This window comes from Mesoplodon bidens (genome assembly GCF_964165515.1).
Source record: "Mesoplodon bidens genome assembly, chromosome: 1".
In the NCBI taxonomy this organism is placed as follows: Eukaryota; Metazoa; Chordata; class Mammalia; order Artiodactyla; family Ziphiidae; genus Mesoplodon; species Mesoplodon bidens.
In genome coordinates this window covers 146,829,873-146,854,063 of record NC_138176.1, presented here as the reverse complement: position 1 = coordinate 146,854,063, position 24,191 = coordinate 146,829,873, and the positions used below count along the sequence as shown (strand labels likewise).

General features: G+C 40.1%; 1 protein-coding gene across 18 annotated transcripts in view; it reads right to left on the bottom strand.

Annotated features, from left to right (window-relative positions):
• Window positions 1-24,191, bottom strand: part of APBB2 (amyloid beta precursor protein binding family B member 2) — a 476,036-nt gene that overhangs the window by 422,009 nt on the left and 29,836 nt on the right. For 2 of the 18 annotated variants that reach the window (XM_081232472.1, XM_081232474.1), the window contains exon 3: window positions 21,266-21,302. The exons of the other annotated variants lie outside the window; for them this stretch is intronic. The gene's annotated coding sequence lies outside the window, so the exon portion shown is untranslated. The remainder of the gene's footprint in view (window positions 1-21,265; window positions 21,303-24,191) is intronic. 18 annotated transcript variants of the gene reach the window in all.

Below are 24,191 nucleotides of genomic sequence, written 5' to 3'. Positions count from 1 at the left end.
GGTTGTCACAGAGCACTGAGCTGAGCTCCCTGTGCTATACAGCAGGTTCCTACTAGCTACCTATTTTACACATGGTAGTGTATTTATGTCAAACCTAATCTCCCAATTTGTCCCACCCTCCCCTTCCCCCTGTGTCCACATGTCCATTCTCTATGTCTCCGTCTCTATTCCTGCCCTACAAATAGGTTCATCTGTACCATTTTTCTAGATTCCACATATATGTGTTAATATACAATATTTGTTTTTCTCTTTCTGGCTGACTTCACCCTGTATGACAAACTCTAGGTCCATCCACATCTCTGCAAATTTGTTCCTTTTTATGGCTGAGTAATAGTCTATTGTATATGTATGTACCACATCTTCTTTACCCATTCATCTATCGTTGGACATTTAGGTTGTTTCCATGTCCTGGCTATCGTAAATAGTGCTGCATTGAGGAAACCAGGTCAATTGTCCTGTAGCGTTTCCCAGAGTCTGGATTTTGCTGAGCTTTCTTTTTATCTCTCTCAGGGCTCTGCACTGTACCTTATACAAAGGAAGTATGCCTGGGCTCACACACAGGCATTCATATTCATTTTCATATTTTCACTCTCTCCCTCCCTTCTTCCCTTCTCCTCTCTGTTTTAAAAGAGTAAATTCCACTTAATTGTTGATTCAGTTCAACAACACGGCAAGGCTGATGGAATACGAAGGTGAATAAGACAAGATATTATCTCTGAGAAGACACAATCTAATGAGGGTGATAAAGGCCATAATGTTAATTCAAAAGGGACAGATGAGAACTATCTGAGAAGGCTCTAGAAGAACTTCAAGGATGTGGTGGGACCTAAGCTAGACTTTGAAAAAAGATGGTTTGGGCCCATTTGGAGCAAAGGACAATATGACATAGAGGATAACCTGGGCATGTTACTAAGGTGGGAATGTTTCTGGCATGTTTTAAACTGATAGCAGCGCTGGTGGATAAAAGATTTTATGGGAAAAGAGTTTGGTAAGGAAAGCTCCTGAATATCTGCTGGGGATTTGAGAATCATCGAGCATGTTTGATGAGGGGAGTAGCACTAGATCTGTATTAGACAGAGTTAGCAGCAGCATTGACAATGTCTTAGAGGCCAGGAATCCAGTTTGGGTTCCAATAATCTAGTTAACAGGGCTCTGAAAGAGGCCACTGGGAATGAGCAAAAATAAAAGGAAGTGACATGATTTGTCAACTGAATACGTGGGACCAGAAGGCAGGAAAAGTAGAAGATGAAAAGCTGATTTGAGAAAACAGAATCAATTTTCTTAAGGAAAAAAAAAATTATTTCCATAATACTTCAAGTAACACACTTTTATAGCCTCGAATTAAAACCCACATCAATATAAACATTCTCTAATGTTTCAAAGACAGGGATCATAGAAGGAAGAAAATTAACTGTAAAGATAAATCCTAATGGGCTCTATATTTATTTTATCTAGGAATAAAATGTAAGCAAGTGTTTAAATCACAACCTCAATCTCTGAATTCTCAACTGATTTTGAATGTACACACAAATTACAATCAGTAGTTTAGGGCTACAAATTTCCAAGACACTGACACAGGGCACAAGAGAAGCCTCCTTTGATTTAGAGATGATCTCAAGACACATAATTTCCCTTTATCTAATTAGAGAACACAATAAATTATCCTAGTACCAGACAGCACAAACACAATTAAGTGCTTAAAAGATACCTTCTATGATGATAAACCCCTTTTAAAAACCAAACCAGGCTGACCAGGAGAAGATGGCGGAAGAGTAAGACGCGGAGATCACCTTCCTCCCCACAGATACATCAGAAATACATCTACACGTGGAACAACTCCTACAGAACACCTACTGAACGCTGGCAGAAGACCTCAGACCTCCCAAAAGGCAAGAAACTCCCCACGTACCTGGGTAGGGCAAAAGAATAAAGAAAAAACAGAGACAAAAAAATAGGGACGGGACCTGCACCAGTGGGAGGGAGCCGTGAAGGAGGAAAGGTTTCCATACACTAGGAAGCCCCTTCGCGGGCGGAGACTGTGGGTGGCGGAGGGGGAAAGCTTCGGAGTAGCGGAGGAGAGCGCAGCAACAGGGGTGCGGAGGGCAAAGCGGAGAGATTCCCGCACAGAGGATTGGTGCCGACCGGCACTCACCAGCCCGAGAGGCTTGTCTGCTCACCCGCCGGGGCGGGCAGGGCTGGGAGCTGAGGCTCGGGCTTCGGAGGTGGGATCCCAGGGAAAGGACTGGGGTTGGCGGCATGAACACAGCCTGAAGGGGGCTACTGCGCCACGGCTAGCCGGGAGGGAGTCCAGGAAAAGGTCTGGAGCTGCGGAAGAGGCAAGAGACTTTTTCTTGCCTCTTTGCTTCCTGGCGCGCGAGGAGAGGGGATTAAGAGCGCTGCTTAAAGGAGCTCCAGAAATGGGCGCGAGCCGCGGCTATCAGCGCAGACCCCAGAGACGGGCATGAGACGCTAAGGCTGCTGCTGCCGCCACCAAGAAGCCTCTGTGCGAGCACAGGTCACTATCCACACCTCCCCTCCCGGGAGCCTGTACAGCCCGTCACTGCCAGGGTCCCGCGATCTAGGGACAACTTCCCCGGGAGAACCCATGGCGCGCCTCAGGCTGGTGCAACATCACGCTGGCCTCTACTGCCGCAGGCTCACCCCGCATCCGTACCCCTCCCTTCCCCTGGCCTAAGTGAGCCAGAGCCCCCGAATCAGCTGCTCCTTTAACCTCGTCTTGTCTGAGCGAAGAACAGATGCCCTCAGGCTACCTACACGCAGAGGCAGGTCCAAACCCAAAGCTGAACCCCGGGAGCTGTGCGAACAAAGAAGAGAAAGGGAAATCTCTCCCAGCAGCCTCAGGAGCAGCGGATTAAATCTCCACAATCAACTTGATATACCCTGCATCTGTGGAACACCTGGATAGACAACGAATGATCCCAAATCGAGGAGGTGGACTTTGGGAGCAAGATATATTATTTTTTCCCCTTTTCCTCTTTTTGTGAGTGTGTATGTGTATGCTTCTGTGTGAGATTTTGTCTGTATAGCTTTGCTTTCACCATCTGTCCTAGGATTCTGTCTGTCCGTTCTTTTTTTCTTACTTAAAAAATTTTTTTTCATAATAATTATTTTTTATGTTTTACTTTAATAACTTTATTTTATTTTATCTTACTTTATTTTATTTTATCCTCTTTCTTTCTTTCTCTTTATTTTTTCTCCCTTTTATTCTGAGCCGTGTGGATGAAAGCCTCTTGGTGCTCCAGCCAGGAGTCAGTGCTGTGCCTCTGAGGTGGGAGAGACAACTTCAGGACACTGGTCCACAAGAGACCTCCAAGCTCCAGGTAATATCAAACAGCGAAAATCTCCCAGAGATCTCCATCTCAACAGCAAGACCCAGCTTCACTCCACGACCAGCAAGCTACAGTGCTGGACACCCTATGCCAAACAACTAGCAAGACAGGAACACAGCCCCATACATTAGCAGAGAGGCTGCCTAAAATCATAATAAGGCCACGGACACGACAAAACACACCACCACGTGGACCTTCCCACCAGAGAGACAAGATCCAGCCTCATCCACCAGAACACAGGCACTAGTCCCCTAAACCAGGAAGCCTACACAACCCACTGAACCAACCTTAGCCACTGTGGACAGACACCAAAAACAATGGGAACTATGAACCTGCAGCCTGCGAAAAGGAGACCCCAAACACAGTAAGATAAGCAAAATGAGAAGACAGAAAAACACACAGCAGATGAAAGAGCAAGGTAAAACCCCACCAGACCTAACAAATGAAGAGGAAACAGGCAGTCTACCTGAAAAAGAATTCAGAATAATGATAGTAAAGCTGATCCAAAATTTTGGAAATAGAATAGACAAAATGCAAGAAACATTTAACAAGGACCTAGAAGAACTAAACAGGAAACAAGCAATGATGAACAACACAATAAATGAAATTAAAAATACTCTAGAAGGGATCAATAGCAGAATAATTGAGGCAGAAGAACAGATAAGTGACCTGGAGGATAAAATAGTGGAAATAACTACTGCAGAGCAGAATAAAGAAAAAAGAATGAAAAGAACTGAGGACACTCTCAGAGACCTCTGGGACAACATTCGAATAATAGGGGTCCCAGAAGAAGAAGAGAAAAAGAAAGGGACTGAGAAAATATTTGAAGAGATTATAGTTGAAAACTTCCCTAATATGGGAAAGGAAATAGTTAATCAAGTCCAGGAAGCACAGAGAGTCCCATACAGGATAAATCCAAGGAGAAACATGCCAAGACACATATTAATCAAACTATCAAAAATTAAATACAAAGAAAACATATTAAAAGCAGCAAGGGAAAAACAACAAATAACACACAAGGGAATCGCCATAAGGTTAACAGCTGATCTTTCAGCAGAAACTCTGCAAGCCAGAAGGGAGTGGCAGGACATATTTAAAGTGATGAAGGAGAAAAACCTACAACCAAGATTACTCTACCCAGCAAGGATCTCATTTAGATTTGATGGAGAAATTAAAACCTTTACAGACAAGCAAAAGCTGAGAGAGTTCAGCACCACCAAACCAGCTTTACAACAAATGCTAAAGGAACTTCTCTAGGCAAGAAACACAACAGAAGGAAAAGACCTACAATAACAAACCCAAAACAATTAAGAAAATGGGAATAAGAACATATATTGATAATTACCTTAAATGTAAATGGATTAAATGCTCCCACCAAAAGACACAGACTGGCTGAATGGATACAAAAACAAGACCCGTATATATGCTGTCTACAAGAGACCTACTTCAGACCTAGGGACACATACACACTGAAAGTGAGGGGATGGAAAAAGATATTCCATGCAAATGGAAATCAAAAGAAAGCTGGAGTAGCAATTCTCGTATCAGACAAAATAGACTTTAAAATAAAGACTATTACAAGAGACAAAGAAGGACACTACATAATGATCAAGGGATCGATCCAAGAAGAAGATATAACAATTGTAAATATTTATGCACCCAATATAGGAGCACCTCAATACATAAGGCAAATACTAACAGCCATAAAAGGGAAAATCGACAGTAACACAATCACAGTAGGGGACTTTAACACCCCACTTTCACCAATGGACAGATCATCCAAAATGAAAATAAATAAGGAAACACAGGCTTTAAATGATACATGAAACAAGATGGACTTAACTGATATTTATAAGACATTCCATCCAAAAACAACAGAATACACATTTTTCTCAAGTGCTCATGGAACATTCTCCAGGATAGATCATAACTTGGGTCACAAATCAAGCCTTGGTAAATTTCAGAAAATTGAAATTGTATCAAGTATCTTTTCCGACCACAACGCTATGAGACTAGATATCAATTACAGGAAAAGTTCTGTAAAAAATACAAACACATGGAGGCTAAACGGTACACTACTTAATAACCAAGAGATCACTGAAGAAATCAAAGAGGTAATCAAAAAATACCTAGAAAGAAATTACAATGAAAACACGATGACCCAAAACCTATGGGATGCAGCAAAAGCAGTTCTAAGAGGGAAGTTTATAGCAATACAATCCTACCTTAAGAAACAGGAAACATCTCAAATAAACAATCTAACCTTGCACCTAAAGCAATTAGAGAAAGAAGAACAAAAAAACCCCAAAGTTAGCAGAATGAAAGAAATCATAAAGATCAGATCAGAAATAAAGGAAAAATAAATGAAGGAAACGATAGCCAAGATCAAGAAAACTAAAAGCTGGTTCTTTGAGAAGATAAACAAAATTGATAAACCATTAGCCAGACTCATCAAGAAAAAAAGGGAGAAGACTCAAATCAATAGAATTAGAAATGAAAAAGGAGAAGTAACAACTGACACTGCAGAAATACAAAGGATCATGACAGATTACTACAAGCAACTCTATGCCAATAAAATGGACAACCTGGAAGAAATGGACAAATTCTTAGAAATGCACAACCTGCCGAGACTGAAACAGGAAGAAATAGAAAATATGAACAGACCAATCACAAGCACTGAAATTGAAACTGTGATTAAAAATCTTCCAACAAACAAAAGCCCAGGACGTGATGGCTTCACAGTGAATTCTATCAAACATTTAGAGAAGAGCTAACACCTATCCTTCTCAAACTCTTCCAAAATATAGCAGAGGGAGGAACACTCCCAAACTCATTCTTTGAGGCTACCATCACCCTGATACCAAAACCAGACAAAGGTGTCACAAAGAAAGAAAACTACAGGCCAATATCAATGATGAACATAGATGCAAAAATCCTCAGCAAAATACAAGCAAACAGAATACAACAGCACATGAAAAGGATCATACACCATGATCAAGTGGGGTTTATTCCAGGAATGCAAGGATTCTTCAAAATATGCAAATCAATCAACGTGATACACCATATTAACAAACTGAAGGAGAAAAACCATATGATCATCTCAATAGATGCAGAGAAAGCTTTCGACAGAATTCAACACCCATTTATGACAAAAACCCTGCAGAAAGTAGGCATAGAGGGAACTTTCCTCAACATAATAAAGGCCATATATGACAAACCCACAACCAACATTGTCCTCAAAGGTGAAAAACTGAAACCATTTCCACTAAGATCAGGAACAAGACAAGGTTGCCCACTCTCACCACTATTATTCAACATAGTTTTGGAAGTTTTAGCCACAGCAATCAGAGAAGAAAAAGAAATAAAAGGAATCCAAATTGGAAAAGAAGAGGTAAAGCTGTCACTGTTTGCAGATGACATGATACTATACATAGAGAATCCCAAAGATGCTACCAGAAAACTACTAGAGCTAATCAATGAATTTGGTAAAGTAGCAGAATACAAAATTAATGCACAGAAATCTCTGGCATTCCTATACACTAATGATGAAAAATCTGAAAGTGAAATTAAGAAAACACTCCCATTTACCACTGCAACAAAAAGAATAAAATATCTAGGAATAAACCTACCTAAGGAGAAGAAAAACCTGTATGCAGAAAATTATAAGACACTGATGAAAGAAATTAAAGATGATACAAACAGATGGAGAGATATAACATGTTCTTGGATTGGAAGAATCAACATTGTGAAAATGACTCTACTACCCAAAGCAATCTACAGATACAATGCAATCCCTATAAAACTACCACTGGCATTTTTCACAGAACTAGAACAAAAAATTTCACAATTTGTATTGAAACACAAAAGACCCCGAATAGCCAAAGCAATCTTGAGAATGAAAAATGGAGCTAGAGGAATCAGGCTCCATGACTTCAGACTATACTATAAAGCTACAGTAATCAAGACAGTATGGTACTGGCACAAAAACAGAAATATAGATCAATGGAACAAGATAGAAAGCCCAGAGATAAACCCATGCACATATGGTCACCTTATCTTTAATAAAGGAGGCAAGAATATACAGTGGAGAAAAGACAGCCTATTCAATAAGTGGTGCTGGGAAAACTGGACAGGGACATGTAAAAGTATGAAATTAGGACACTCCCTAACACCATACACAAAAATAAACTAAAAATGGATTGAAGACCTAAATGTAACGCCAGACACTATAAAACTCTTAGAGGAAAACATAGGCAGAACACTCTATGACATAAATCACAGCAAGATCCTTTTGGACCCACCTCCTAGCAAAATGGAAATAAAGACAAAAATAAACAAATGGGACCCGATGAAACTTAAAAGCTTTTGCACAGCAAAGGAAACCATAAATAAGACCAAAAGACAACCCTCAGAATGGGAGAAAATATTTGCAAATGAAGCAACTGACAAAGGATTAATCTCCAAAATTTACAAGCAGCTCATGCAGCTCAATAACAAAAAAACAAACAACCCAATCCAAAAATGGGCAGAAGACCTAAATAGACATTTCTCCAAGGAAGATATACAGATTGCCAACAAACACATGAAAGAATGCTCAACATCATTAATCATTAGAGAAATGCAAATCAAAACTACAATGAGATATCATCTCACACCAGTCAGAATGGCCATCATCAAAAAATCTAGAAACAAAAATGCTGGAGAGGGTGTGGAGAAAAGGGAACCCTCTTGCACTGTTGGTGGGAATGTAAATTGATACAGCCACTATGGAGAACAGTATGGAGGTTCCTTAAAAAACTAAAAATAGAATTACCATACAACCCAGCAATCCCACTACTGGGCATATACCCTGAGAAAACCATAATTCAAAAAGAGTCATGTACCACAATGTTCATTGCAGCTCTATTTACAATAGCCAGGACATGGAAGCAACCTAAGTGTCCATCATCGGATGAATGGATAAAGAAGATGTGGCACATATATACAATGGAATATTACTCAGCCATAAAAGGAAATGAAATCGAGTTATTTGTAGTGAGGTGGATGGACCTAGAGTCTGTCATACAGAGTGAAGTAAGTCAGAAAGAGAAAAACAAATACCGTATGCTAACACATATATAGGGAATCTAGGAAGAAAAAAGGTCATGAAAAACCTAGGGTTAAGACAGGAATAAAGACACAGACCTACTAGAGAATGGACTTGAGGATATGGGGAGGGGGAAGGGTAAGCTGTGACAAAGTGAGAGAGTGGCTTGGACATATATACACTACCAAACGTAAAATAGATAGCTAGTGGGAAGCAGCCGCGTAGCACAGGGAGATCAGCTTGGTGCTTTGTGACCACCTAGAGGGGTGGGATAGGGAGGGTGGGAGGGAGGGAGACACAAAAGGGAAGAGATATGGGAACATATGTATATGTATAACTGATTCACTTTGTTATAAAGCAGAAAGTAACACACCATTGTAAAGCAATTATACTCCAATAAAGATGTGGGAAAAAAAAAAGCAAACCAAAAAACCTTATTTTTTATACAGACTCCCTGAAAAAGTGAAATAATAATATCACTTCTCATGGTAACTTTTAAATAACTAAAATAGCGATTTTATCCCCTGAATTTCAAATCCTGTATCACACTAGCTTTAATGTAAACACGAAGAGTAAACTCCAAATATTTTCAGAACCAACAGAAAGTTATAACTTAGAGGTTGATTCCTTTCTTTTAGGAATTTTCCTAAATGATCCCTTAAAGCATACCTATTTTTTACAGGACTACATTAAATCCAAGTGTTTAAGTATATATCAAGGTTAACATAATGTCCACCTTCTGGGCGTAATTCTGGATTCTCATTTTTCTTTTTAAGTTTTATTTTACAAAGGATTTTAAGTGGGTATATTTTCCCTTCAGCCCCATTTTCAGAAAGTTTCACCATCGGAGTAATAAACCACTTCCCTAAACCATTAAATCTTGAATACTTCCCTCACAAAAAAATCAAGTATTTTGTATTTTAATTGACCATTTGAGATGTCTGCAACACATGCACATAAAGGAAGACAGTTTGAGATTTGGAATCCAAAGAACCTCAGGTGTGCGAGTTTTAACTGTGTAGCACTGGTAAATCACTTGTCTATTTCCTCACTGTACACTAGTGTCACATTAGCACCTGTCTCTTGGGAATGCTGAAGAACTATCTCTGATTCTCTGATCCTCCAATGCCAACTGGGCGTCCTACAATTTAATTTCGACACCAACTACCCAGAGGGAGCATCAGACCCACAAGTTTAAGGGCTCACTCCTACAAGACTGTCCTCTTTTCAGATGCCAGTGACAAGCACCCAGTTCCCAGGTCACCTGTATTTCTATCTGACTTAGCCCACAACACCTATCCCCTCAGGTTCACGAGAACAGCTCACAGAACTCAGGAAAACACTTTACTTACATTTAGTAGTTTATCACATAGGACACAACTCAGGAACAGCCAAATGAAAGAGCCGCACAGGGCAAGGTCTGAGGGGAGGGGGTACACAGAGTTTCCATGCCCTCTCTGGATGTGCCACCCTCCCAGCACCACAATGTGTTCACCAACCCAGTCATTTGGGGGTTTTATGTAGGTTTCATTGCCTAAATTAAACATGACTGATTAAATCACTGGCACTTGGTGACTGAACTTAACCTCTAGTCCCTCTCTTCTCCTCCAACCCCCCGTGTTCCGGGAGGGGCTGAAGCTCAACCATCTAATCATGGCTTGGTGTTTCTGGTGCCCAGCCCTCATCCTGAAGCTACCTAGCAGTGTCCTTCCATCCCTTAGCCAGAAGTCATCTCATTAGCATACAAAAGACATTCTGACCACTCAGGGATTCCAACGGTTCTAGGAGCTCTATGCCAGCAACCTGGGACAAAGACGAAATATTAACTTTTTGTTACACCACATGCTGAACATAAATACAAATGGTGGCTATTGGTGTCTTTATTAATACCAAATAGTAGTCTTGCAGGTGCCTCCCCAGCATTGAATGGCAAACATATGGTTTAAGTGAGACTGCCCACCCCATCCCTATGTTCCTATCTTCCTTCTAACAGTCAGTGGTTCGAGAATGGACAAATAACAGGAACAAGGAGACAATGGCATTGCCCTGATCACAGGGAAGGGCTCTGAACTGATCTAATCGGTATGAACCTCAACACTTTTGAACCATAGTTAGGAAAACTCTTTCCCTAGATATGAACAAGGATACATATCATTCTGGAAGCTACTAGCAGCCATTTTATCACCCTGAAAAAAACACACTGAAAAAGCTGGCAGGAAAGGCCAGTCCCAAAGCAGGGCTTCTCAATAGCCTATAACAGTCTATTACAAGGTCACGACAGAAATAAGCATGTTTAGAAACATTTACAGCCACTTGGCAGAAAAGTTTTACATCTGTTGAATTTAACTTTAAAAATATGGGATATATTTGTCTTTTTTTTTTTTTTTTTTTTGTGGTACACGGGCCTCTCACTGTTGTGGCCTCTCCCATTGCAGAGCACAGGCTTCAGATGCACAGGCTCAGCGGCCATGGCTCACGGGCCTAGCCGCTCCACGGCATGTGGGATCTTCCCGGACCGGGGCACGAACCCATGTCCCCTGCATCAGCAGGCGGACTCTCAACCACTGCGCCACCAGGGAAGCCCATATTTGTCTTTTTAAATTTCATTTTTCTAGTAATTCACTTGTGTTTGTATTGTATTTTATAAAAGTACTGATCTGCACTGGTTTAGAAATTTTTCTTAAAAAATTGCTTTCCTCAGATAGCTTGAGAAGCACTGGCCTAAAGATCTGAGCAATGAAATCACAGCCTTGCTCAAACCATACCTAAACCCAATACGTCATTTCTACTTTTTAGTTCACTGAGCCAACAGATACTCTTTACTGCTTAAGCCTATTTGAGTTGAATTTTCTGCCATTTACAATAGAATGTATCCTACCTGATACTGGAAACTGATTACCAACCCAAAAGTAAGGTGGAAGAATGGACAAAGATGGAGGTAAGATACAGCACAGGCAAAGGTACCAAGAATTCCAATCATTACATAAAACTCTACATGAAACTGAAGAAGAAAATATCCAAGCAAAGATATATATTCAGGTAAAGGCTTTCAGAGCCCTGCAATTAAATGGCCACCTTGATGGATTTCCTTCCTTTAAAAAATGAACCCGTGCAAACATTTCATTGTTTCACTCATTTCAGCAACTGTCAATTTTGAGCCAAATGAATTATCTTCAAGCAAATGTCACACACAGTGGGGAGTGATTTCATTTTCCTAAATTGTTGTCAAACCTTTGAATACTGAGGCTTCCAAAAAAGGAGAATTGGAAAAATGACAGTTTAGAGGTGGGAAAGAAACATGAGTTATTTCAAAGCATCAGCCTGTGATACAGTGAAATCTTTCTTCTAAAGTGCCTCCATCTAACATTTTTCAAGCTGCAATCATTTCAACTGCTGGCTTTCACTATATTTATGCTAAAATTTAGCTGATTTATTTTAATAGTATTTTACCAGGGTGAAAAGCCAAAAATGAATAGAGGGAAAAAAGGAAAAGAAAATATTACTGTAGGTTTTAAAGATAAAACTAGAAATGGAAGGAATCAGGAAAGAATGAAGAATGAACTTTGTTAAGAAAAATGTTGACTAGTTTTATTTCTTTTATGAATCTAAAACAACCCTGAAACAGAATGAGGTTACTCTAAGTTAGAAGCCCATGTATAATAGGTGAGGTGAGTAGGTTATGGGGGGAGGGGGAGAGGTACCCACCCTGAATAATCAGTTCAAACCCAGGGAACTCCTAAAACCCTTAACAAGATCTGGTAAATGAGGCAGTTAGCAAGGAGTCATAGCCTCCTCCAAAGCTTCCCTCACTGGGGGGTCCAGGGACATTTTCCCCAGGAGTCTGAGATCTAGAAACTTTCTATTTGTTTTTTCTTTTTTTTTTTATGTTTTTAAAAATTAATACATAATAATATAAGCAGGGCTTCCCTGGTGGCGCAGTGGTTGAGAGTCTGCCTGCCGATGCAGGGGATACGGGTTCGTGCCCTGGTCTGGGAAGATCCCACATGCCACGGAGCGGCTGGGCCCGTGAGCCATGGCTGCTGAGCCTGCGCGTCCAGAGCCTGCGCTCCGCAACGGGAGAGGCCACAACAGTGAGAGGCCCGCGTACCGCAAAAAAAAAAAAAAAAAAAAAAAATAATAATAATAATAATAATAATAATATAAGCATACTTTAGGCCATTCACATGCCAACCTTCTTACAGTCAAGTAATCTCAATTCCTACAACTGCATTTATAAGCATGCTGGTACCAAGATCACTCAAAATGACAGCATTTAACTCTTGTTAGTGTTTCTCAAGCCGCAATGCGTGCCCCCAGACATAGTCTCAGAGGTCCACATTATCTGAAGTTTGAGAAGCTTGAGCCTACTTAATACTATCATATCCGTTTGGAAGAACAAATAAATTTATAGTTAAAAACCGAGGAGTGATATGAGGCCCTGAGAAGCACACAAGGTCACTTCCACAATATTCTTAACAAAAATGCGTAACCTTCATTCAGTCGTGAAGAAACAGCCAGCAAACCCGAAATGAGGGGCACTCTACAAAATAACTGGCCACTACTCTCCAGAGTGTCAAGGTTATGAAAGACAAAGAAAGGTGAGGCATTGCTCCATATTAAGATGACTAAGGCACTATGACAACTGAATGTAACATGTAATCCTGGATTGGATCCTAAACCAAAAAGAACATTAATGGGACATTAACTGGCAAAATTTGAATAAGGTCCCTGGATAATAATATTAAATCAATGTTTAGTCCCTGATTTTTGATCACTGTACAGTGATTATATAAGACCCTTACATTAAGAAAATCTTAATGAAGAATGTAAAGGAATTCTTTGTACTTTTTGCTATTTTTTGGAACGCCTAAAATTATTTCAGAATAAAAAGTTTAAAACACTAAAAAATTTTAAATAGACAAGGAAGTGTATGAACCGACGAAAAAGAAACCAAAAGCAGCAAAAACCTGTACAATGTCTATTAATGTCCAGTGGACTAAGGGGTCTCGTCTCCTCTGCAGAGATGGCCCTTATCCCTTATCGAGATCTAACCAATGCATGATGACATCACTCTCATTTGGCTTCCCGGGTAGGTTTCCCTCCAGAACTCATGTCCAGACCCCTTTCTGGCTCTAGTCTTTAACATTAACCATCTGATATTTTAGTTTACATGAATCTCTTATGATTTGAGTTAACAAAAGCCCAATCCCCAGAGTCCAATCACCTTACAGGTGTGCTGAGAAAAGAACTGATTCTCCAGGTTATTAAAGCTGACAGCCACACCCCAAACTATGGGGATAAAGAGCTACTTGCCGTGGGCCCTGCCCAACAACCATTCTGCAAGCCTGTAACACCCAAAGATCGTTACTGCCCACACTTTCTTGCAAAGATTAACAGGCAGCTCCCAACAAAAAGAATGTACTCAAGGTACAGTCATCTTGTAAAGCAGGAGATGTCAGCAGCCAGCTTTGAATCTTGCTGAATAGAGGATTATGGAGGGGTTTCCCTGGTGGCGCAGTGGTTGAGTCTGCCTGCCGATGCAGGGGACATGGGTTCGTGCCCCAGTCCGGGAAGATCCCACATGCCGCAGAGCGGCTGGGCCCGTGAGCCATGGCCGCTGAGCCTGGGCGTCCGGAGCCTGTGCTCCGCGACGGGAGAGGCCACAACACTGAGAGGCCCGGGAGAGGCCACAACACTGAGAGGCCCGCTTACCACAAAAAAAAAAAAAAAAAAGGATTATGGAGGACAAAATAGCCAAGGGCCAAGAGCCAAACACATACACAACTCAGCAAAGGTTTAGCAGCCTGTTGGTTTCAATTGAATAACCTTTTTATATGGTTCCCTTAGGACCTATATCCACAGTGGCCTAGAACGATCCTTATAAAAGGTAATCCTATCCATGTCTTTCCCCAACCTAAAACTCTTAGATAGTTTTCTGTTGAATTTAAAATCCGGGTGGTACATATATAAAATGGAATATTACTCAGCCATAAAAAGAAACGAAACTGAGCTATTTGTAACCAGGTGGATAGACCTAGGGTCTGTCATACAGAGTGAAGTAAGTCAGAAAGAGAAAGACAAATACCGTATGCTAACACATATATATGGAATTAAAAAAAAAATGTCATGAAGAACCTAGGGGTAAAACGGGAATAAAGACACAGACCTACTTGAGAATGGACTTGAGGATATGGGGAGGGGGAAGGGTAAGCTGTGACAAAGCGAAAGAGAGGCATGGACATATATACACTACCAAACGTAAGGTAGATAGATAGTGGGAAGCAGCCGCATAGCACAGGGAGATCGGCTTGGTGCTTTGTGACCTCCTGGAGGGGTGGGATGGTGAGGGTGGGAGGGAGGGAGATGCATGAGGGAAGGGATGTGGGAACAGATGTGTATGTATGACTGATTCACTTTGCTATAAAGCAGAAACTAATAAAAAATAATAATAATAAAAATAAAATAAAATAAAATAAAATCCGGGTGGTAGCCTGGTGTCCTGGACCCTGCCCACTACCCCACACTTCATCAGGGTCCCTCCTCCTTGCACCCTCCAGTTCCTGAGTCAGCCTTGATCTTCACTCCAAAGACTCAGTGCAAACTGTGCTCTTTGTCTAGAATGTCTTCCCACCCCTCTACCCTGACACACACACACACACACACACACACACACACACTTTAGCCTAGCTAACTTCCACTCATCAATATCATTCAGGTTTCAGCTTAAATATCACTTAATCAGCAAAGCTTTCACTGACCAACCTTGAGAACTAATGAGCACCCTCTGTTTGGTGGTGTTCTCCTAGCACCCTACGATTTCCCTTCATAGAACCTACCACCACTTCTAATTACATAAAGGCTCTTGGTCTCCTGATTAGATTAGGAGCAACCAGAGGGCAGGGACTAAGTCTGGTTTGCAAACCACCACATCCCAAAGTCTAGCACAGTATTTTGCACTTCAGACACAGGGGTGGATGATCCTGCCCAAGTCCTCGGCTTCTTTCAAGGTTTAAATGAAGCATAGTATGTCAAGCATATGGATACGGTAAGCACTCATTATGTGATAGCTATTAGAATTACGGGGACTTCCCTGGTGGTGCAGTGGTTAAGAATCCGCCTGCCAATGCAGGGGACATGGGTTCGAGCCCTGGAAGATCCTACATGCCACAGAGCAACTAGCCCACACGCCACAACTACTGAGCCTGCGTTCTAGAGCCCGCAAGCCACAACTACTGAGCCCACGTGCTGCAACTACTGAAGCCCATGCACCTAGAGCCCACACTCGGCAACAAGAGAAGCCACTGCAATGAGAAGCCCGCGCACCGCAACGAAGAGTAGCCCCCGCTCGCCACAACTAGAGAAAGCCCGTGTGCAGCAACGAAGACCCAGCGCAGCCAAAAATAAGTAAATAAATTTATTAAAAAAAAAAAAAGAATTATGTCACAATGTCTTTGCTCTAAATATGCTTGAAATTTACAACTGCTTTTTCTTTCACCTGCTGGAGGAGAAAAAACCCAAGCAAAAGATGCCAAGTTGTCACTTTTTCAATGATACTTTTTGACTGTCAAGTCAGCTCATTTTTAGGATACTGAAAAACTTCAAACTGCAAGGTATAACATCAAGAAAGAAAATGCTCCTAAAATTAACACACCTTTTTTTACTCTGAGATAAATCTATACTCATCATCAGTACCTTTTCACTTCCCTCTGTAGCCTTTATTAAGTTGCCTTCTCTTTCAAACAGCTGATTATTACAATAAGGGCATTTGCTCCTTTTTCAAACAACAAAAACCCCACTAGTAACTTTCATGAAAATGAGTTTTAACTATGGCCAAAATTTCATTTGCTTGAAAAACTTGCTTCTACCTCAACTATGAACTCATGAAAGTAGGATAAATCACAGCTATCCTGAGCAGTCCTTGTTCACAGGAGGATTTAAAATCATTCACAATTGTTAAGTTAGTGAAAAGATATAAGTGGGGGATTGAAACACCCAAACTGATCATTTTTTCAAGATATGTTTCACTGTAACAGCAGCTAAATTCTTCTGGGCCCAGGCAATATACTCAGGCAAAGGAAACCAGAGGAGAAATGAGAATTCAAGTGTGCTGTTTCCTTAGAAGAAAACTACACTTTAAAGAACTTGGCTCTAGAAAATGTCTCCACTGAACTTCCAGATATATATATGTATGTGTGTGTATATATATATATATATACGTATGTGTATATATATATACAGATATATATATATGTATGTATATATGTATATATATATATAAAACATGCAGCAAAATCTAGCAGCTGCATGCAAAGCCCAGTGGGTAATTCAAAGATGGACAAAGATGGGCGGGGAGACTTTCCTTCTACCCTCCTAGGCTCGATAGCTAGGTCTACAAAATAAACTGAGAACAGGCAGATTAACAGGAGAAAAGGTCTACAAATTTATGCATTTTTAATATTACACACATGGGGACATCACAGGAAAAATAAAGTGAGTACTCAAAAAAAAGCAGTGAGATTTGAGAGTTTATATACCATCATAATACGGGAAAGAAAGGGAGGGATGTTTGTTGGCCCCTCAGGGGAGAGTAAATGATTTTTAGGTAAGATGAATGGGCCCTTAGAAGAACAGATGGGAGACATGACAGTGTGTTATAAAGTCTGTCTGGCTGTGGTGTATGTGAAGAGGTAATCTTCCCCGGTTGATGAAACTCCTGGGGAGAGGATTTGTGACAACTGAGTTCCTTTTGGAGGGTCTGTCTTTAGGTAGATAAGGGGAGTTCAGAGAAAGCCTCGCACGGCATTTGCTGTTTTTCAAGTGCCTTTAGTTTAAAACAATCAATATACCAAAGCGGCACATTTTGGGAGGCATGTCGTGAACTCCTTCAGACGACAGCATGATCCCTATCCTCACAATCACTGAATAAACAGACACATAATACATACAAATATGCACACACATACATCTGATACTGTGACTCTCATGAAAGCTAAGAACCTTGGTGGGGGGCAGGGGTGTTTATACAAAAGCAGCTCTCTTAACTGTTCTCCCCCTTTAACCTACTTGCCAGATTAATCAGCACATCCCACTGCCTCTGTAGAGCATAACAACTGATGTTTCAGCACACCAGCGGCTCACAGCTAGTAAGAGGTGCTACCTGAGCCCAGGGCTTCTCAAGGTGTGGTCCAGAGATGGATGCCAGTCTGCAAACTATTTGTTACCAGCTGCCCAGGAAATGGAGAGTGAGCATTTACAAACGTGGGTAGTCATTACACACAGTTGCCACATCCAAGTGCATGAATAGTAAACTCATCTCAGTGACCAGTTCTGGCTGTGTTGACCTTGTGAGGTGAGCTGCATGAGGCACCAGCTGCCTACTAGTCAAGTGCTGTAGAACCGTGTGACCACGAGGGATGGTTTAAGGTTACTTTGTTAATACATTTTCATATAAATGTATTAAAATCCACATCCATTTTTTTTCATCAAAAGATCATTTAAATTTGACCGTAAGTTTAAAGGACAAGTTGGAACTGGCTACTGAGGAAGAACTGAAGGTGAATTTCGCCGCTAGAGCATCGCTTGCTGAAACTGCTTTGCTTTTTTTCATCTTCATCAACATCCCTCTACAAGGCCAGTTCCTCTACCATGAGTGTTATTAAAACAAACCCACAACCAGTTTAGATATACGTTATTCATTAACCCCAAGATAAGCTATCACTAACCCAGCCTAGAGTAGATAAACAAGCAAGAAGTTCATTTCTGACACTAAAAATCTTAAGCACTGATATACACAGAGTTTGTTAAAAAGTATACATAGGGTATTTAATGTGGAGCATCACCATTTTACTCACAAATTTTGTTTAGTTATAACTGGATTGACAAATTAACAAGAGTGACAGAGATTCTTTATGTGAATTGCGTACACGCATGCTTCTGAAGAACATGCACAGATTTTGTAATTTTTTCCCACAATATTTGTTGTGTTTGTACTTACTGAGATGTAATTTTATTTATGTTGTTTCTAAAATGTTAAAAAGAATTAAGGCTTGCATATCATATGTCTTTTTTATTTCTTTCCTTTTTTGTTAATAATAGTATAGGTCCATGACAGAAAATAAAAAGACTAGACCTTCACCATATATAGGTTAAGAAGCAGTGATGTGCTCCCACCAGCAAAGCTGTATCCTCCTCTAGGGTCAGATGTGTTTACTTCTATTTATGCCAGTTGTTCTTATAATTTAATTTAATTGTACCCAAACACATAATAAATTGTATATAAATACATAAAATATGAGTTCAGAAAAAATGTTTCTATGAAAACGAAGTTGAACATCTGAATACTGTGGAATAACACAATACAAGAGTAACACTAAAATAACTGCTGTTATATTAGGCATGAAGAAGTGACAAAGGATGGGGAGGCAAATCAGAAAAATCTGGAAGGATTCTACATTCATAGTTCACAAGTATCCTGAATTTCCAATAACACTTTAAAGCAAGCCAAACCAAAAACCAGGTGCACCAGACGTCACAGGTTATGGTTTATGTGCAAAAAACAACATGGAAACCATTTACCAGGTCCTACCTCAGAAATCAGCAAACAGATGTACATTTATATGTTTGAATTTAAAATAAAATGCTTAAGATATAAATGTAGCATTTTTTTTTACACTTCTCCACTTCAACTGAGCAGCTGCTGGTCATGATAATCCCAGATAAGAGAGCTTATCCTGTAAACACAAAATTCTGCACAGAATATTCAAGAGATTCTGGCCTCCTGGCTCTATTACTGAGACATAACTGGTAGATGATAAAATGGGGACAAAATACAATGTACAGAAAGATACACCAATCACAAAAAGTATTAAGGACTCCAAAAAGAGGTTCTAACCACATAAAGAAAATGTAACAATTCGTGAAACTGCACAGCTATGTCTCTTTTTAGTAACATTATACCCACACCCAATTCCTACAGAGAATATGCTTTTTAGCAGTTAACAGCATTAACCAAATAAAAGCAGAGCCCTCAGGGGACTTTCTTTCAAAGGTCAAGAAACAAGCGCAGAATCAAAAAGTAATATATAATAAGTCCTTTATGAGGTACTACAAAACATTTTCTCTTACTATCAAGATAGAAAGCTGTTTTGAACCATAAACCAAACTAAGCCAAAGCCATAGGTTTAGTTTAATTCTGAACTCAGACTTTTTTTAATAGATTATCCACATTGGCCCACAGCTCAGGATTAAAGTTTTAATTTAGTGTTAGGAAAAATAAGCAAAACAAATGAAAAGTACAATAGTGTGATGAGGGAAATTAACATAGGAAGTCTCATTTAGCATTATTGGGTTGAAAAAACTAAAATTACAGGGAAAAAATTTTAAGATTGTATTAATACTCAAATTGAAATAATTTGAACAAAAACTCATTTTGAACTAATAGTCCTACCCCCACTTCAAAGCACTTGGCTGAATTAATACAAATTTTCACTGTCAATTATACTACACGAACGAAATAGAACAGGAACAATATGCAAAAAAAAGGGGGGGGGGGCCATAGAACCGTGTAGGGGAGGAAAAATAAATTTCCCTCCACGCTTCTGAGTTCTTAGCTGAAACCCTTGTAATAAAAAAAAGATTAACAAGAGAAAAACAAACAGAAACTTATTAACATGTATACTTTGTATACATGGAAGATACCCAGAGGAAAATGAATAACTCAAGGAGGTGCCTTAGAATTCAGACTTAAACACCATCATAATAGGGAAAAGGGAGGGGGAAGCTGGCCTCTTAGCAGAAAGTAAATGATTTTCTGGAAAGATGAATGGGCCCTTAGAAGATTAGGCAGGACGTATGATAGTTTGTGACAAAGTCTGTCTGGGGGTGGTGTCGACACCTAGGCTCCTCTCCTGCGATAAGAGTCAGTCCTCCCTGGTTGATGAAGCTCCGGGAGTGAGGATCTATGACAACTAAGTTCCTTTTGGAGGATCTGTTTTCAGGCAGATAAGGGGAGTTGGGTCAAAGCCTCTCCCTTGCATTTATTGTTTTTTTTCAAGCGCCTACAGTTCAGAATAATCAATACATCAAAGTGGCATATTCGGAGGTGGCACGTCCTAAACTCCTACAGTCATGTTTTGGGGTGACGTATGCCGGTACCCTCCACATGCAAAGCCTAAACCATGCTGTGGAGGGACACTGGGCCAACGTCCCTCTAACTGTGGCTCTACCGATAATTAGCACCATGACTCTGTTTGCTTTAATTCTCGGGTCCCTATCTGTGATCTCTGGGAGTCAGCTGATGTACACACACCACAGGTGCTACCCACTCTAAGATTCTATTGCCCTGTAACTAAACATACAACTGAAATGGACTGAAGCTCTTGTGGGCGATGGAAGGCAAGAAGCAAACATAAAATCTACTACAGTGACAGATCTGGACACTCACCCACTTGGCTGATAGTTATTCTGGTTATGAAACAAAGGAAAAACTGGGGAGACATGCAGCCTACAAAAGCAATGTCAAGGACTACCAAACTTTTATAATTCCTCCTGGCAAAATGATAAAACCACAATATAACTTAAAAAATTTTTTTGCATTAAAATAGGTTTTCTTCCTTATTTTGTAATTGGCAAAATTTTATTTTTAAAAAACACAAAGGAAATATATTGAGACAAGGGATTCACAGTGTTTATGTAAAGATTGCTTTACTGGCATCTTTACCTTCTCTTACAGACGTTAAATTAATTCTTTCTTTTCAAGTGAAAAGGTGATAACGAAGTAATTAAGAACATACAGTCGGAACAAGATGGCCTGGGTCCAAGTCCCACTTACCAGCTGTATATCCTTGAGCAAGGTTCAGTTTCCTCATCTGCAAAATGAGGATAACATGGTCTCAGCACCTCATGTGGCTGTTGAGAGTTAATAGGAGTCAATATATATAAAGCACTAAGCACAGTGTCTCTGGCACACACAAGAACCTATACGTGTTCCTAATATTTTATGGTAACTTCATGTTTAACTAAACACAGATGTTCACTAATATACCAAATGAAAACCAAACAACATCAAGACCCTAGAAAACTGCACATGAAAATATCAACATTAAACATTTAAAACATTAAAATAATTCCAAAAAAAATCCAAAATATGACACATATATGTCCTATGACAGATGTATGATATCTATAACAGTAGCTTCATTTAAGTGTTTTCCCAGGCTCCAATCCTTCGTCAATCCATCCTATCCACTAGAGGAAACTTCCTAAAGCAATGCTGGGTTTAAGTCACTCCCTGCAAGAACCTTAACGACTCCACACAGTACAGGGTAACCCTCAGACCCCAGAACCAGACTAAACGAGCCACTAGCACACTGTACTTCACAGTATTTACCACAATTTGTAATTACATGCTTGAGTGATTGTTTGGTTAATACCTTTCTCACCACTAGAATGAAAACCCAGGAGGTAAGGCTTGCATTTTACCCACCAATATCATAAGGCATGGCCTGCTGCAGGTGGCGGTATTTGATGGATGAATGAATGACCCTCAGCATCCATCAAGGCTCACAGCAACACCTCATAGGTATGACCTTTCATGGCTTGCAAAACACTCATATAAATTTTCTCATCTGAGCCTCACAGTAAGCCTTTAGGGAAGGCAGAGGCCCAAAATTCAGAGCCACCCAAGGTCACATTCAGTGGCAAAGAACCAAAGTGCCAACCCCTAGTCTGGAGTTCCTTCCAGAATATTCTCCTGCCCTAGTTAAATCCAATAAAACATACTAAGGCCTCGGCCTGGCCTCGCACTTTCCAGCCTCTGTGGTTTTCACTCTTTCCTTCTACTCACCTAGAACTGCCTCCGACCTCTTTTCCTGCTTTTCATTCATTCAACCAGGATTTATTAAGGACTGTGATTGATGGGCAAACCTTCCTCCTTCCTTCAGGGCCCACTACTGTGTCATATAGGTGCCATTTCTAGTGCATGGACATCTGTGTATTTACTCAACAAAATGTCTTTCATTGTACAGACATTTATTTGTTCTTTCAATATAATAGTGAGCACCTATGAACTGTCCTACTGTGTGAGGTTCCAATGAGAACTGCACAGTTAGAATACTGGTGTCCTAGTGGTTTGAAAAACTACTGCAGTTTCTAGAAGGGAATAACAATGTAAATCAGTCTGCTTTAAAAAGCAATACAATTGCTACCATTCACACAGTCTGAGATATCCCAGGTACCTTAATTAAGAAGTAAAGCAGCCACCAATATCCACCAAAATAATATAGATTTTATCAATTTGCATATCATTTTTAAAAGGAATACAGATTAAATTTACATACCATCATTTAAAAAAAAAGACACAACGACATCCACAAGCAAAGTATCTTCAGGTCTACTCCACCAAAATGGTTTTTGTACATCAGGTCTTTTAAACAGTTACTGGCCCTTCTCAAACTTGCCAGCTCAAAAGCACACACGATTAAAATGGAAACAACAGATTCAGGAATCCGATTCCTCTGAATTACTAGCACTGAACCACAACTCTAAATACTACAGCAAGAAACCTGCAATAATCCTCGTGAAATATAGTATCAATTAAATGTTGGTGCAAGAAATGTAATGCAGAATTACTGCCGTATTAACACTCCCTGAAGATAAATCACCAAAGACTTTAAACAAGTGAAATCAATTCTATGAATATTTAACACAGCTGGCTTTATTTAAAATTTCCCGTAACATACACTGGCATAAAAAAGCCGCAAAGGGTTAATAATGCGAGATTATATATAAATTCAGAAGAAAGGAAGACAGCAGCCTAGGAATCTTCCTTTATCTTGGAAATGACAATATTTTACAGCCTCGGGGAGAAAGAAGACAAAACAGTATTCCATAATATTAACTCATTACAGGATTTAATAGAAACACTACCCAACTAATTTTAATCTTCCTCTTTCTTTCACACCTAAATTTCATTGCTGAATTTAAGAGGCCAATCTCAGATAAGACAAAAAAGAAAGTTTCAAGAACACAATAACAAGAGGAATGGACAAAAACCTGAGAAATCATTTGTCTCGAGGGCAAAGGCTTGGGTCTGTGAATCCATATAAAGCTGTATGTCTGTCTCTACCTCACGATCTCCTACACGGACACAACTGCTTTCAAACACCCATGGGTCTTGAACAAGCCTAAGTAAACCTGCAGAATGGTGGGATTGTGCTGGTTTGCTTCTTGAGGGTCTTTAAAAGTAGAGTGAAACTTGCCCAGGTGTTTTCTTATATCTTCCAATGGACCAAGGGGCCTCCCCACCCCCATTTAAGTCTCCCGACCACTCTGCCTTTCTACAACTTGACCATCTACGAGGCAGTGATTTATACATCCCACAGAGAAGCCATGACCAGTCTCAAGGAGTCTCATTAGGAAAAGCTTCCCTTTTATTAAATCTAAAGCTCTTCTTGTTGTGCAGTTTAATTCCACCCCCCCCTTTTTTTCCTTCTGTGAACTCCGTAGAAGGGAATAAATCCCTGAAAGAAAAAAACCCTTTCATCTCACAAAATAATCACATTTGCGAATTCTGTGAGTTAACAGAATAGATGTGCCCTTCAAAGAAGGGAGGACAGTGATCAAATTTAATTCTATCATTTATGTTTAAAAGATTCAGACCTAATATGGCCTTGTAGAAACAAAGCATTTAATATCTCCTTTGATTCTGAAATTGTACAGGTCTCCCTGAAAGTTTAAGTTCACACCTTCACCTACAT